At 39.3% G+C, this 17,055-nt stretch overlaps 3 protein-coding genes across 5 annotated transcripts in view; 2 read left to right on the top strand and 1 right to left on the bottom strand.

The window, feature by feature from the left end:
* Positions 1-16,989, bottom strand: part of LOC144586144 (uncharacterized) — a 33,154-nt gene extending 16,165 nt beyond the window's left edge. For all 3 annotated transcript variants that reach the window (XR_013540896.1, XM_078384008.1, XM_078384010.1), the window contains exon 1: positions 2,398-16,989. The gene's annotated coding sequence lies outside the window, so the exon portion shown is untranslated. The remainder of the gene's footprint in view (positions 1-2,397) is intronic.
* The window catches only part of SPON1 (spondin 1), a 385,887-nt gene that overhangs the window by 338,923 nt on the left and 29,909 nt on the right, over positions 1-17,055 (top strand). The gene's annotated exons all lie outside the window — the stretch shown is intronic.
* Positions 1-17,055, top strand: part of LOC144586143 (uncharacterized) — a 100,773-nt gene that overhangs the window by 76,509 nt on the left and 7,209 nt on the right. The gene's annotated exons all lie outside the window — the stretch shown is intronic.

The following is a 17,055-nucleotide window of genomic DNA, read 5'->3' as shown; positions in this document are numbered from 1 at the left end:
GTCTAAATACAACAGAACCCTTCACCCACCATGTTAATTTATAAATAAGTAAATTATATATTTGTTTACTGTGAAGAGGGGCCTGCTCGTTCAGTTACTGTATTAAACATTAAAGCAAAATACTTGTATCTTTTGTGAGCGTGTAGCTTTTATTTGCTCATTCAATTATCTTTCAGTCAACAGTAAAATAAATAAAAAGGAGGTTTTGACCAAAAACAGTAAGAAAGATTGTGTTTCTTGTCATGGGAAGGAAAAACAATAAATCACTCTCTGGTGTATGATTTCACAGCAAATCCATATGGCAATCAGTTTCCTGTGACTACATTTTGATTTTTAAAACTTTTTTAAAAAATATTTTATTAAAAAGCAATTAAAGTGCATCATTTCATTCTTAGCAACACAGCATCTGATATGGTTACAAATCTCTTGACTGATCACAAGAACTAGAAAAATCCCTACAAAATATCAATACAAGGGCATTTGCATACTGAATAAAAGGGGGCCATGTCTTGATAAACTTATCTGATGATTAACATGGCTTATCCACACATTGGATTTGATTCTGTTTCAGAGGGGGTACAGCTGTCCATTGATTCAGATTACTTGAACAGATCCATATAATGTTCCTGGAATCTCAGTCTTTCCCCCTTGCCTTCCATTTCAGAATTATTTTCCCATGCTTGGGAATTGGGGGTTTTATTTATTGAAAATCATCATCATCATAACCTTTATTGGCATAAAACCATATAGCAAATAGCAGTATGTTGAAAATCGTTTACCCCATCTTTCTCCTTAAAAAGGGCCCAGATCTGTTATTCCCCATGTGTCCCTTTCTCCAAACAAGGCTGGGGGCCTAAAAACATCAGCCATGATGTCAGTTGTGACAGTGTTCTCCTCAGGAGGAAACATGGCTGACTCTGAATGCCTCTGTAAAATATTGGGGGAGTGGGGGTTTTCTCTCCAGCACAGCTGCCTCTCACCCCTGGTTCATTAGATTTAGATTAGGCATCCTTCAGTCTCGAGAGAGACTATGGTAACATGCTTTGAATGGAGGATTTGGAACAACATCTAGTGTGGCTGAGAAGGCCATTTCGAGAGTGAAAGTGAGCCTGGTTCAAGCCTGACAAGAAAAATAACACTGTTTTACAACCACTGTCCAAGAGCTAATGAATCTAAGCTCTCCTTCAAACTTTGCAGGCTTTTATCCAAGTTAGGAAGAAACAAACACCCCCTTCTTCTCCGAATTGAAGCTTTCACTACCAAATCAAGCCATATCAAGGGAGGGACCTGTAGGTTACCTTATATGATTTCTTGCATAATTGCTGGGTTTGCTTTGAAAGAGGAAGTTTTCCAGATTTTGTCCCATTTCCTATTGGAATTTTGATACCCAACTTGGCTTCCCATGCCAATACAGACATGATTCTGGAATTAGTATTTCAGAATATAATACTTCAGTCAACCATGCCTAAATATTCAAGGCCTGGGCCTCAGAAGTAAAGTCTAATGATTCACTAGGTTACTGAAAGTTTGTTAAACTGCAAGGTATTTTTGTATTTCTTGCTGATTAGTTACCAAATGCTATTATTTATAATACTTGAAGTCAATTTGGGGCAAAATAGAATTATTGTTAAGTGAGTGTGTGGATGCTCTGAATAGAAAAGACCCTTGACACACACAAAAAAACCCCTCTTGTCCTATCTTGCTTTCACACATAAAATATGTCTGAGCAACAAAAAGAAAGATGATATAGAGTTGGATATAAGGAGAAAGGGGAAGGTGCTAAATATTTTCAATATTTTCACTCAAGCCACAGATTAAGAGAGTCTTTCAGAAATGGGTTGGGTTCAGAAGTTAACATTTTCTAATTTTTTCACCTTTATGGTAGATCATATAATGAGCATATAATGGGTCTTCTTGAAGACGTAACTATCAACATTGGCAGGTTCTCATCTTTCATTATGTTTTCCTTTTTTTTCATCTGGAATGCATGAAATAGAGACTAAGATTGGGATTTGCTAGTCCATCTTTTATAAGCAAGTTGTATCTAATTGATTCGGTAAATCTAAGCTGTTTGTTCCCATTATAAGACATTCATTTAGCAAGTTTGCTTTTCTCTGGTTTCAAAGGGTTAATTTGAAATAGGAAACAGAATTTGGGGACCATGAACATTTTAACCACAGTGATTCTCGCCAAACAAGGATAAACTTGATTTGCCTCAGATAGAAAATTTGCCAAATGATTGATAGTTTATAGAAAAAACAATAAATGTTTCACAACAAATGCATATGTCAACCTGTTCCCTGTGAATATATTTTCATTTAAAATGCAGCTGTCAATAAAAAGATTCAATGCCACAATGAATAATAAAGACAGTGATGAGAATCCGCACCTCCTCACCTCCCAACATGCTGTTTGCCTGCACAAGGGCACACAGATTAGTGCTTCCCTCCCCATTTTGAAGCATTCCAGTGGGATCCTTGTCCAGGTCCATGCCAAGAGTCATACATTTCTGGTTCTTCAGGAAAGCATTCCTGCTAGTAGGAAAAAGCAAACAGCAAGACTGTCATAGAATAAATGGTGTAGACAAGACAAGTAGGGTTTCTAGTCAGGCACCAACTGTATGTAGAGGTGTTTATTTACTTTTTTCATTTTTCTCAGCTGTCAGAAGAAAGCCCCCATCAGTTTCTTAAGGCAGCCAGAGGGAAGTGACTGAGTGGGGGATTTCAAAAACACAGTGGGCCTTATTTTTATTATTTTATTATTTATTTATTCATTCATTTTTCTTATTTATAGGCTGTCTTTCTCCCAATAAGGGGACTCTCTGCTTGTCTACACTTGCTGTCCTTTCTCTTTATTTATTTTATTATTATTTTATTTATTTAATTTATATGCCGCCCACACTACCCAAAGGTCTTTGTCCCTTCCCTTCCAATTTCTTGGATTTCAAATTAGTGGTGCTGCAGCCACAGCACAGAATGTGATGGTTTAATCAATTAATTTGAACTAGGAAAGGCAATGTAGGTTCATTTCTAAGATAAAGGGCATACTGCCCTTCTCCTCTGCCACCAGAACAGCATCTTCCTGAGTTTGTCTTTCTCTTTCTCACTTCTAATGGCAGCATGTGAATGTTGGATTTATACACATGGCACCTGTGGCTATGCCCCTTTGCCCCATGAATGCCTCTCTGCTCTCCCCTGTAGTTGACACCAAAATACAAAAACACCCTCAATTCCGATGATTTTACACATTTATCTGAAGACAATGCATCTTCCTAGATTATATTACATCAAACTATGCAAACACTATATGCATCAGAGAAACTTGGTTCAGTTACCTAGTGAAAACAGTGACCAGCCATTATGTAAAACATTTTAATGGTTCTCTTCTGCCTTTTTATTTCCTTTTACTCTGCATCTATGGCTATAATTTAGAAGTTGTTCTCTGGGCATCTGTTTTCCGCCCTGGGGTTGAGCCATTCTTTAGTCTATCAAATCCTTACATATGTTTTTCGATTTATTTATTTTTTATAAAAGGAATCTACAATTCTGTTTATATTCAGAGAAATGCTTGTAAAGCATGTAGTGCAAAAAGGTAATGGAACTTTAATGAGATTTCAACTGATTTTTTTTTCTTCTATTCCACATCTAGATCACAGTGGAATGAAAAGATTTTCAGTGTTCAATGTTCTGATAAGCTTCTTTAAAAAGTGCTTGATACCAAAAAGGGGTGAGGTATTTAAGCTGTAATAAAGGAACTGTAATGTCTGACATCTTTACAGATTACAGAAGGAGTGAAAATACAGTTGCAGGGTTGTCACTGCTTATCAAATAGATTGTTCCTCAGATGGAAGAGCTGCTGTAAGCTCTGAGAAAAGCTTCAGGGCTGACTTCTACTATCTTTCACTTTTCAGATATTATAGAAAATGATGCAGCACGTGGAAAAGTAAAATTAGGGCATTTCCTGACCAGACACACTATTTCAGTGCTTCCTATCTGTGAAACCCAGATGTGTGGGCTATTTCACATCTATCAGCCGCCATACTCCTGTGGAGTCTAGGTCGCTGGTCCGTAGTAGTATCTGTGATGGTATCTTGGGGGGAAATTTTATTTGTTCTATGTTGTTGAGGAGTCATGATGAACTATCCCCAGACCTTGGAAACATTACTTTTTGGATTAACCTCCCAGAATCCCTCAGCCAATGTGACCAGTGGCCATATTAGTGTGTGTGGGGGCACTTTCTGGGAACTATTGTAAAAAAGAAAAATCAGTTTTTCCACACACAGGTTACAACATAGCATGATCATCACAGAAGTTTGCTTCCTGTAGACACAGCTGGGTAAGTTCCATAATGAAGACAACCCTGATTTGAAAGGATAAAAAAAGCAAGCGTCTACAGAAAGGCCATTGATTTTAGTTTCCTATATCTGTTGCAGGCACAATTACCTACAGGCTCAAGAATTTGGTGTTTAATTTTTTTGAGGACGAGAAACAGCCAAAAAATTAGAAGTTAATAATTGTATTTATAAAATCCATTCAGTTTTGGAATCTCCTTGGTTCAAGTGTGCAGCACAATCAGCAAGCTTGTTAGGTGTGGGGCAAGAAGCCAGAATGCAACATAGATTTAGTGGAATAAATCACAGCTAGAACTTCACTGTTTCGCAATTATATAGTAGTGGTACAACATAGGGGACAGATCCCAAGCATTGGACAATGCACTTCCTGACTAATGAACCACTTCAGCCTGCTTGCTGGAGTATCACTGGAGTAACAGGAAGACGGAGGCCACTTGAGGGTCCAATCACTGTGTTGATCCCTTTGCTACATTTATGCTTTCCTCTGAGCTGGACAAGACCATAAAAGCTGTCAGCTCCAAAATTCCTTAATGAAATTGCCAGAACAGGGATACAGGCACCCAGACCAATTCCCTGAAACTTGAATCTGGCACTAAACGTACTTAGGAACTAAACTACAGAAGCACTAGCATTAGAATCAAACCAGATGTGCTTTTTGGCTGAAATAAAGTGTAGCAGGCATTCAAGGATCTTATAAAATTGTCTCATGGGCCAAACCAAAGAACAGTCTAAATTATTTGGAAAAGCTATACTGAGAAACATGACAGATAATTGTTCTGTTACTGAAAAGTTTGACCATGATGACTTTTGTACAAATCTAGTTGGGAGTTTACATTTATATTGATGTCACTATAGCAATACATCCAGAGCTTGAAAAGCTACTGGCTTGGAGGTGGGAGAGAATTGGACTTGTCTCCTACTAATCACCTAATCATGAAGATGAACATGAAACTTTTGAAAAACAAATTGCAAGAATTTTGAATAAACATGATGTAGTAGTACAAGGAGACTTCAATTATTCTGATATCTGTTGGGAAACAAATTTTTGCCAAATATGGACCTTCCAAGAAATTCCTGGCTTGTGTGGTTGATAATTTTCTCCTACAAAAGGTGGAGGAAGAAACTAGAGGAGTAGCTATCCTGGACTTGTTTCTAACCCACAGAGATGACTTGGTGGAAAAAATGGCAGTAAATTGAACTCTGGGGGGGAAGTGACCATGTTCTACTTGAGTTCTTGATTTCAGAGGAAACAAAACAGATTGTAGCTGCACAAATATACTGTATTTTAGGAAAATCAATTTTAATAAACTCAGAACAATGTTAGGTAATGTCCCATGGCAGGAGAGCCTAATTGGAAAAGGAGTCCAAGATGGATGAGAGTTTCTAAAAGGGAAATTCTAAAGGCACCACTACAAACAATTGCAACAAGAAAAAAAGATGTAAGACAGTGGGGAAAAAAAGTCTAGTGTAGCTTCCCCAAAAGCTCAGAGACGAACATTAAAAAGAACATATGTAGGAAGTAGAAGGAAGGCCAGGCTACAAAGGAAGAGTACAGACACGTAGCAAAGAATGGCAGGGATGGTGTTAGAAAGGCAAAAGCTGATAATGAGCTTAGGTTAGCAAGAGACACTAAAGGCAATAATAAAAAAAGCATTTTTCAGGTACATGAAGGTACATAGCAAAAGGCAGAGAAAAAAACAGTCACTGAGCTACTCAGTGGGGATGGGGAAATGATAATAGATGACAGAGAAAAGGAAGAAGTGCTCAATTCCTACTTTAGCCCAATCTTTTTCCAAAAGACAATCTATGACTCTCCAGGCAAATGTGAAATACAAAGGGAAGGGATAGGAGTGCAGCTTGATATTGACAAACAAATAGTTATTACTTTGAATTAGTTCAGATCTACAGGGCTTGATGAACTGCATCTGAGGACATTGAAGTTACTGGCTGAAGCAATGTCAAAATAATTGTTTGTTTTTTTATCATGGAGGATAGGTGAAGTGCCAGATGATTGGAGAAGGGCTGATGTTATCCCTATCTTCAAAAAGCACAAAAAGGAGGAACCGGGGAACTACAGACCAGTCAACCTGACACAAAACAGTCCCTCTGCAAGCACCTTGGAAACAATGCAGTGATAACTAGAAAGCTACACAGATTTGTCAAGAACAAATCCTGCCACACTAATCTGATCTCATTTTTTTTGTTTAGTAACCTCCCTAGTAGATGGTGGGAATGCTGTAGATCTGATGTATTTGGACCTCAGCAGAGCCTTTGGCAAAGTGCCCCATGGTAATCTGATTAGAAGATAACTAGGTGTGGGCTGGATAGAAGAACTATCAGGTGGATACACATCTGGTTACAGACTCCTGCTCAGAGTGTGCTGATCAATGACTCCTTCTCAAACTGGGAGGAGGTAACAAATGGGATACGACAAGGCTGTGTCTTGCGTCCAGTGCTCTTCAACATTTTATTAATGGATGAGGGAGTGTAGGGAAAACCAAATTTGCAGATGACACAAAATTGGGTGGAATAGCTAATACACTGGAACAAAATTCGAAAAGATCTTGATAGGCTTCAGCACTAGGCTTAGAATATCAGAATGAAATTTAACAGGGATAAGTGCGAAGTTCTACACCGAGGGGACAAAAACCAAATGCACATTTACAAAATGGGGGATACTTAGCTCAGTAATAATAATTGAGAAGGATCCTAGAATTGTTGTAGATCACAAGCTGAATATGAACCAACAGGATGATGTTGCTGCCAAAAAAAAAAAAGTAAATGTTATTTTAGGCTGTATTAACGGAAGTCTAGTCCCCAAATCCCATTAAATACTAGTTCCCCTCTATCTAGCACTGGTTAGGCCTCATCTTGAGTACTGTGTCCAGTTCAACAAGGTGGAGCAAGTTCAAAGGAGGGCAGTAGAGATGATCAGACGACTCTAAATCAAGCCCTGTGAGGAAAGACTGATATAACTGGGCATATTTAGCCTTGAGAAAGAAAGACTGAGGAGAGATACGATAGCACTTTTCAAATACTTTAAAGACTATCACACAGAGGAGGGGCAGGATCTGTTCTCTTTTTAATCCCAGAGTGCAGGACTCGTAATAATGGGCACAAGTTACAGGAAGCCAGATTTAGGCTGAATATCAGGTAAAAGTCTAAACTGTTAGAAGAGAACATTGTTAGAAGAGAACAATGGAACCAATTACCTGAGGAAGTGGTGAGCACTCCAATGCTTGAGGTGTGAAGAGAAAATTAGTCTATCATCTGTCAGATCCGCTTTGATTTGAATTCCTGCACTGAGCAGGGAGTTGGACTTGATGGTCTTACAGGCACATTGCAACTCAATCATTCTGTGATTCTATAAGTGGCACTGTGTCCACGTTATCCTTTTCCCCCTCTCTGTCTTTTCCCTCTGACTGAGCAAGGCATAATGAAGTAATTGCATCATATCGGTATACAAATATGTGGTGCCTCTTTCTGCTACCATTATTCTAAAGGACTGAATCCTGAGTTTTATTTTTCAATATGCTATTATTTGCTGTGTCAGCCATTAGATTTTAGATAATGGGAGCCTTCAGTTTAATTACATATTTGATTTGCTGGCTTTCCTTTTATTCTAATAAAGGGCCATTATTTTGTGTTCCTAACATTTAAATCCAGTTATCAATCCCAGCTAGTTGGAATCAGTGGGATTTATATCACAGTGTGACATAGCAAATCCCAATGATTCAGTTAAATCCATATTAGCTGGGAATAACAATGTAACCCCATAGAGAATCAAAGTATATTCTTGCACAGGTAATGTTCTGAAACTCGAGAGAACATGTTTATTGTGCAACACTGGCTTCTGTTTCCACAGTAGAACATATAACAAAAGGGAACAGGAGTGGGTGGGGACTCATCATATTAGTTAAGTAGCACAGACTGTGTTGTTTGCTATGGGTGTTGTCTGTCTGGCTGAGTAGCATTTGGCCCAGCTGAGTGGCATTCCCCTCTGGGCAGCCATTAACACCATGCAATGCTTGTGCATAGATGACTTGCCTCTGATGAGAGCAAGGAATCAAAGATAAAAAGTATACTGCAGAAGGCCTTAAAGCATCTGGAAGGCTTAGGCAATATTACCTGAAGGCACACTAGGGTCTTTTATATTCAGAATAAGCATTTGTGATATCACTGTCATGGGAAGGAAGATAAACAGAAAACAGGAGATGAAGTCAGTGAACGGCAACAGAGGATTAGATATAAGTGTGTGTTATTGGCTTCGTGATGATACATGCCGTAGAGTCAGCTTGGTAGCAATCGCACTTGATATGCCAGCAATACCCTCAGAGACAATCTCAGATAAGAACCTCAGAAGCTTGTAGAAGCCTGCCTCAAATAAAGACCTCTCCTCATTCTTCTCTGGCTTGGATGAGAACCAAAGCAGCAGAAGAATTCATGGCCTCCCCTTCTACCTCTCACTGCCCCACTGCCTATCTCTCCCTTCCAACATACATTTATCTCCCTATGAAGTAGCAGTGACTGAACCAGGCAGAAAAGCATGCAAACACATAGACAGATGATTGTTCTTTTCCTTCCTCTACATAGCCATGACTTGCTGGGTAGTGGAGACAGGGACATTGAGGGGTGCTTAGAACACCAATTTAAGAAAACAAAGGCCACATAATTAGAAGCCTTATAGTACAATTCTATCTTAACTTTCAAGCATAATAGCCATGGAAAAGTTTCAGCCCTTTTAGAATCCCTCTCTAATAGTGACAATTTTTAGAGCCTTCCCAATTGTGCCAGAAAGGGGTTAAGCAGACTTCTGCACTAAACTGTCGACTCTTCGGATATACATTTCTCTTTCTACTGATGCACTACTAAGAATATGTTTTCTGGATAGCAGCATCTGGCAGTGGTACAATTTAGGGAAGATGCTGCTCCACCTTTGAGTTTCAGCCAAAATGTGATCACGTCTTAGAAGATTTCATCTCTTTAGCCAACATGCAGTGAGACACCGAAGTAAAAAAAGAAAAAAGAAAGCTCGTGATAGTCCACAGACCACTTATGGCTTCAAAGCAATTAATCTAATTCCTAGACATTTTGTCAATTCTTAATCAAGATGAAGTTTTAAAATGGCCACACATTTAGCTATGAAGGGGGAGATGATATATTTTACATTTCATATGTAAGGTGTCAGTTATGCCTGAATTCTGTAATTGGGAAGACCTAGCTGTTCAATATGTAGACTTCATAAAAATGAAATTGGACCACTGGTAAATGCAAAGGCACCAAGCAATGCATCTGAAATCACAACATTTTGGCCTTTGAATTGCAGTCAGGATTAGGAATTTGTGAGGAATTCATCATCTCTATTTTTAAAATTTTATTTGTTTACAAATAGATTTATCGGATCCACACCATGCATTAGCAAGACTTGCAGTGGATTCTGCAGAAGAAAATAAGGTGGTGACATCTTATGGTCATGAATGCCTTCAAAATCATTATTTCCATTGATTTGTGCTGTCTCTGGTATGATGAGACATGGAATTTTCAAGCCCTACAAAAGTAAGACAAGGAGTGGGTTTTTTTTTCTTTTGATTGTGGTCTCTCCAATTGGTGCAAAGTCTCTGTGTGCAAAACCAGGGTCCTTTCATTTTGAAAACCACATTCACCAGCAGGTACAGGAGAATTGGCTGTATTTTTTTTTAAAAAACCACCTTGTGCTTCTAATCCTTAACATGTCCATGTAACAAAACAGCATTTAACAGAGTCATGCACAACTATCCATTTATGTGAATATCATTTTCTTCAGTGCAAGAACTGTCACCAAGAGCACTTGAATATATCTCACCTTCTTGTGGGTGAGAACAATAATTTTGCAGATTCTCAGGCGTAAAGATGAAGCAAGCAAAGATTGATATTCTTGTAACAAGCATCTATTCTATTTGAAAACCTGCCAAGAACACTGTCAACATTTCCAAAAATGTGGAAAAATATGCTTCAGTCAATAGTGCCATGTGTCTGTTAATCTGTCCAGTTCAGAATCTGCCACTAAATGCCTATGGATTTTCCCCCATAAATATTACCACAGAGATGCCAAGGGCTTGAGCCCCAGAAACCATGGTTATTCCAGGTGCAATTGAGCTTACCAGGGCCAGCAACAATCCTGTAAGGTGGGAACTGGCAGAACTTCTTTCTGTCAAACAGAAAGAAGTTCTGCCTTCTAAGCCAAGTGACACACAAACTTTGCAAGACAACCCTGAGGTTATTGGGAAAGCAAAGTTTGAAATCCTGAGCTCTCCACCTCCTAGGAATCAGAGGCAAAGGCCAAATTTCAGTAACTGATAAACATAGTAAGAGTGGGAATTATTATAGATTCCCATACAAATGTGCACAAACACCCATAATCTGCAAGGAAGCATTTTATTATTATTATTATTATTATTATTTAGAGTAGAACACAAGAAAAAGCCGAACAATACAGTTCGTTCTGAGAATCTCCTTGCAGAATATATAAACCAACCAAAATAGGAAGGTAATTCCCTAATCTATACTTACCACAATCAACTTCACAAAGCAAATAGTATAGATGCAGAACAGAACATAAAGCATAAAGCATACCCTCAAGAAATACCCAATAAGCGATAGTAGAGATGAAATGAGGATATAGACAAGGGAACTTAACTTGTTTCTGTAGTGATGGCCCATAGCGACACTGATGTAACCCAAAAACCTATAATAAGCCATAAAAGCGAGAACTTTTCAGAACTCTGATGTACATGCAGTAACCTTCCCAAGTAGCAGGCACTGCCAGTTAATTTTGATAAGACAAAAAAGCAGATAACCACATGTGCTCACTTGGAACTGTCACTGAGGATGCCATGGTAGAGATACTCCTAAGACCCACAGACCTTGTCCTGTCTCCCTCTTTTACACACACACACACACACACACACACAGAGAGAGAGAGAGAGAGAGAGAGAGAGAGAGAGAGAGAGAGAGAGAGAGAGAGGAAAGATCTACCCATTCAGGATATTGAAATGATCCCTGAGACTGAGAATATAGGAATTGGTTGTTGTGGGTTTTTCGGGCTTCTTGGCCGTGTTCTGAACGTTGTTCTTCCTAACGTTTCGCCAGTCTCTGTGGCCGGCATCTTCAGAGGACAGCACTCTGTGCTCTGAAGGAATTGATTCTCCCTGACCTATGAGGCGGTATTAAAAAATTAAAAACTCTCAATGTACCCTTGAACTCTGAGTATATCTACAGTTGGCCTACAGACCTTGTTCAGTAACTCTGTCCCGCAATTTGATTGGAATCTGAAGGGGGACCTCTGATATCTGGCCAGGAGCTATGTTTCCTTTTGCACGTTTTAAATTATTAGTGGAAAGAGAAGTTCTGCTCATGTTGGCAAAAGAATTCCAATGCTTTTAACTCTTTCTTTGACCTTTCTTATGCAGGAAGGAAAGAAAGATGGTGGTGGTGATGATGGTGGGAAATTATTTATTGCTGCAACTCTCAGATCCTACATTTCTATTTCAGAAGAGGCATGGCAGGTCAGGAGAGAGTCCCATCCTAATATACTTTTCACATACCCTAGGATTAACTCAGGGGAAATTGCTTGACCTATATACACCTCTATAAAGCAAAGAGCCTTGGCAAGAAGGTACTATATTTTTCTTGACAGGATTTGAGGTTGTGAGATCTCTGTATATAATACTGGCATTCAGTAGTAATACTTTGAGTGCCCTTTCTTACATTTTGTGGTCATCGTGTTCAGAAGTCCATGATCCCAAGCCCTGATTTTTCTTTTATATTGTTTGTCAAATTCAAACCTGGCAACTGTGCAGCATCTCCGTGGGGCCATTGAGAAGATGTCTTTTGCTCTTTGGTTTCCTCCTGCACAATGTGAGATTTCTTTCAACATTTCTGCCTGGTGTTCAGTATTTTTCTTTGCATGTAAAACCACAGGCCTTCTGCGATTCCTGCCTGTGCGCTATGAGCATTGCTGATATGAAAAGTTTTGATTTAGTCTTTGCTTTCCATATGCCTATCCTCAGAAGGTGATCCCAACTCATTTCAAGTGCAGGGAGCTCATCTCTCTGTCTCTGTCTCTGTCTCTGTCTCTGTCTCTCTCTGTCTCTGTCTCTCTCTCTCTCTCTCTCTCTCTCTCACACACACACACACACACACACACACACACACACACACCATTAGGTGCTGACAATGAAAATGAACATCCTTTCTGTTTTTCTTTTCTTTTTGTAACATGATCAAATCTTTCCCCCATCCTTGTGTCACACCAGCAGAAATAAAAAATCCTTGGTGGCTTTGGGAAAGATGAAAGGGTATGGCAAAGGAAGGAAGGCCCCCTGATCATGTGGATCACTTCCTACAAAACAGTTGTCAGAACAGCCCTTTGGGTATATGAAATTTTTCAGTGGAAACATGCACGATCTTGTTCTTTTTGTGACTACACTCCAGTCTCATTTTCATAGCATGTGATGCTCCCTAGGCTTAGTCTCCTAGAAGAAATGCTGCAGCATACTTTCTATAGTGAGAATATGGAGCAGAAAAAAGAGGTGAGGAAATCTTGCTGAATTACGTACTCATTCTGCAAAAGACAGCCTGTTGGGACACCTCAAAGTAGCCTGCTGAGAGGTCATTAACTCCCATGAGATCTTTCACTTCCTGTGCAAGAATATAAGTCCTTTTTTGTTCCTGTTTCTACAATATGTTCGAAATGTTTGTATAAAAGAAGTGTCTTTTCTCTTTGTGAAGCCAAGCATATACACACAGAAAGCACAAGCTTGCTTGAATGGACAACAAGATGCGAATAACCCATCTGATGTAAGTCCATGAAACAAAGCAACACCTACACAGCTTGTGTAATTCATGCAGTTGATGCAAAAATTCTTGCAAATGCATGAGCTCTCATCAAGATCAACAGAAAGTATTTTACGGTCTTGCTGACCAGGAAAAAAGCAACACTCCCCACCTGGGCATGAGAAAAGAACAGATTTACATCCATAAGAAAGTCTTGCTGTAGTTGAATGTTCAGTCTTCTGTGTACCTAGCAGATTATACTATATAACTTGGTCAATTGACCAACACCTTCATCTTCAGTCCTAAAGGGTCATAAAATGCCACTTTGAATTGTCCTGTGCACACTTCAACAATAGCTACAACATCAATTTAAGATCAGATCCCACATGATGTATAAAATGTCATGGGTAATAAATACAATTAACGCTAGACATATTGCTACTTTGTTAGAACTGCTCGGGAGATCCTCATTGTTATGAGAGAAATGTTTCTTCCCCTGAAACTATTAAAAAGAGGTGATATTTTCTTTTTATTGAGCAAGATACATGTCAACCCGAAAAGTATAATTCTGTTTCCATTTTGTTTCCATCTGCCACCTTCAGAATACATAATTAATACAATGATTTTTTTTAGTGTTAATCCATGGCAGTTTGATTATTCTTACTGTGAAATAGTACATTTAAATTATATTACAGGATGTGATAAGACCTTGTCTTGGAGATTTTATCTTCCACCTAAAAATAACAGCGCCATGCTCATGAAATGCAATGACATGGAGTTAGCTGATGTAAAGTGAGTTACTGCCTTAAAGCACATCCGGCTGTATTAATAAATTAAATGAATTTCATCATTTAGAGAGATTGAGTATATTTTCTCATATTGTTATGATTTTATTACCGGCACCAGCATAATGGAGGAAAGTCATAGGGGCAATCTCATAGAATAAGCCGGTGATGAATCATGGGCAAGAACTCCAACCTAGCATTTTCCTAGTTTCTTATGACCACAGCCATTGTTTTATCATGTTGCCACATTCCTTTAGGTGTAGGATGGGCCTGTAATAGCTGTTCTTAATCTGCCATCTTGATTTTTTGACTACATCTCACAGCATTTCATCATCGTCCTGGGGATGATGAGCCTTAAAAAATCTGGAACTAACCATCCATGAATGCACCATCCATGCATATCCTTTGTTTCATTCCTTATGAAACCCATTTTCTATGTTGCAGAATTTTGTATTTTGGTTGAATCCCTTTAGATGCATAGCAGAAGTGCAGGGATTCACAGAGCAGAATAGCTTCAAGTTCCCCAGAGTAGACCACTCCATTCTCATTAACTGGCCCTGACAGTCTCAATACAGTGGTCCCTCGCTTTATGATTGCCTCACATTACGACGATCTTTTTGCGATCGCAATTGCAATCGCAAAATGATGGTCTGAATGGGGTTTTTTCGCTTTGCGATGATCAGTTCCCTGCTTCAGGAACCGATTCTTCGCAAAACAACGATTTTCCTACAGCAGATCAGCGGTTTCAAAATGGCCACCGGGTAAATAAAATGGCTCCCCGCTGTTTTCTGGGATGGATTCCTCGCAAGACAGCCCACGAAAATGGCCACCCTATGGAGGATCTTCGCTGGACGGTGAGTTTCCAGCCCATTGGAACGCATTGAAGGGGTTTCAATGCATTTCAATGGGCTTGTTATTTTTGCATTACGACGTTTTCGTTCTACAGCGATTTCGCTGGAACAAATTAACGTTGTGATGCGAGGCACCACTGTAACTCATTCTAAATTGTTAGTAGTAGAAAGAATAAAAACCATTTTCTTTACTTCCAATTGTGAACAGATCAAAGAGCAAACTGACAAACATGGCTACCTTCAATGGATTTTAACACTCTAGAGAAGGGGGAAAGAGCTGAGCAGAGAAGTGGGACTCTCTCTGATTTCAGAGGCAGAAAGGAACTATTGGTTAGTGCTGGATAGACTGAGAGTCACCCCGGCCCCGAAACGTCCCCACCTCTCAGCCACACCTAGTAGAGGCAGCATGCAAGGCTATAAAAGCTCCAGCATTCTCAAGCTTTGAATAATCTTTCTTTTTGAACTTGAGCCTTTCTCCCTCTCTTGATGACGGTGCTGCATTTCTGTGATGCTTGGGTTAAATCTGTTCTTTAAACATAGTCAGATAACAAATTTGAGCATAGCCAATGCACACTCAAGTTCCTTTCGTACATTTTGATTACAAAACATGGGCGGGGGGGGGAGACAGAGTGGATGGAGAACAATTTCAGCTTTAGATATTTTTGTACCAGAAGTGGAAAGTCAAAAGGGGCCTTACTTCCTATAATATACTCCAGAATTATTGAGCTGGATGTAAGGATGCATCAAGTCAGGAAAAAATGCTGAGCAGTATCCTGTGCTAGTGAATTATCCTGAAGTAAGTTATAGCAATTCGGGAGATATACAGTACATACAGATTTTTAAAAAACAGGAGATTTTTTAAAAAGTCTTCATTAAGATGACAGGATAGGAGTAGAATTGTGGCTGTGAAGGCAATCATTGCAAAATCTTTCTCCAGTGGTCCATTCCTAACACTGCATCCATCCCATCCCCACCCCTTAATGACTCTGGGAATTATCCATTATCTTCAGAAGCCTATTCCGGAAGAAGTGATGTGAAAATTACTGTACAATGATGTTTCTTGTGCAAATGCTATTGAATTCAGCAGGGTGGTGGCTCCATCAGAATCATTCTAAAATTGATTTCTGTTGCTGCTATCCTAAACATGCTAAAAGAGTTGAAAACCTTGGCATTTAGTTTGCATGATGCTCTTTGATCCGTTAAAGATATTCTTAGAAGAATGAGGCATGTTTGTTCCAAAGGAGCAGCCTGATGAACACTGATGGCTTCAGCCATTAGAATTACCCTGACTGAAACTCGAGAAAGCAAAGAGCAATCTTTTCAATACCTGCCAGGTGACAAATGAGGGGACAGCAGAAATGTTTTCATCTGTGGCACTAACAATGTCCTCTCCATCTTTCAGATTCAAGACTGGCTAGTTTATCTCCTTGGAGATCCACCAATACATACAAAGACATATGTAGCACTTGGGAAATTAGTTTTGGGACTACAACTTCAAAACGAGAGAAAGTTCTGCATATTTTTGCTAATGTTTTATTGTTGACATGCTTGACAGAATCATAGCTAAACTTCTGAGAAGGTTCCCTCTAAAACCTTCTCACTGGAATACAATTACACTTAATACATATACACTGATGCCCCCACTTACAACCATAATCCGTTCCATAATAATCCATTTCAAGATGGACGTAACTCGAAAACAACCCCTCAAGACCCATCGGAAATGGAAAAAAACATTCCAAAAAGCAACACCCCCCCAAGACCAATCGGAAATGGGCGGAACTAAAAAACAAACAACCCCCACAAGACCCATCACAACACAGAAACATAACCCCCACAGCCCAAAACCACACTGCAAAAACACCCAAAACAGTTTTTAAAAAGCAGAAAACAGCACCTTACTTTACCAGGCAGCCCGAAGCCTCCCTGGAAACACACACACATGCTCACCCAGAAGCAGAAGCGAGGCAGTCCCAAGCTGCCTCTGATGCATGCTCAAAGTGCTACAAAGAAGTGTTAGAAATTTGAATTTCCTGCCTTTTCCCCTGCCTTTTTCTGTTTGTAAGTGGAAGCTCCGATAGCAAGTAGAAGCAAAATTTTGCAGCCGGAGCTGGTCATAACTTGAAACGTTTGTAAGTAGGGACGTTCGTAAGTTGAGGCACCACTGTAGGTGCAAAAATAGTTAGATTTCCCAGTTCAAGTCAGTTAAACAATCTAGGATTTACCAGGTTCTTTCATCTGAAACGATACCTTT

The sequence above is a fragment of the Pogona vitticeps genome, chromosome 1 (assembly GCF_051106095.1).
Source record: "Pogona vitticeps strain Pit_001003342236 chromosome 1, PviZW2.1, whole genome shotgun sequence".
Classification (NCBI taxonomy): Eukaryota; Metazoa; Chordata; class Lepidosauria; order Squamata; family Agamidae; genus Pogona; species Pogona vitticeps.
This window is presented reverse-complemented; position numbering and strand designations above follow the sequence as displayed.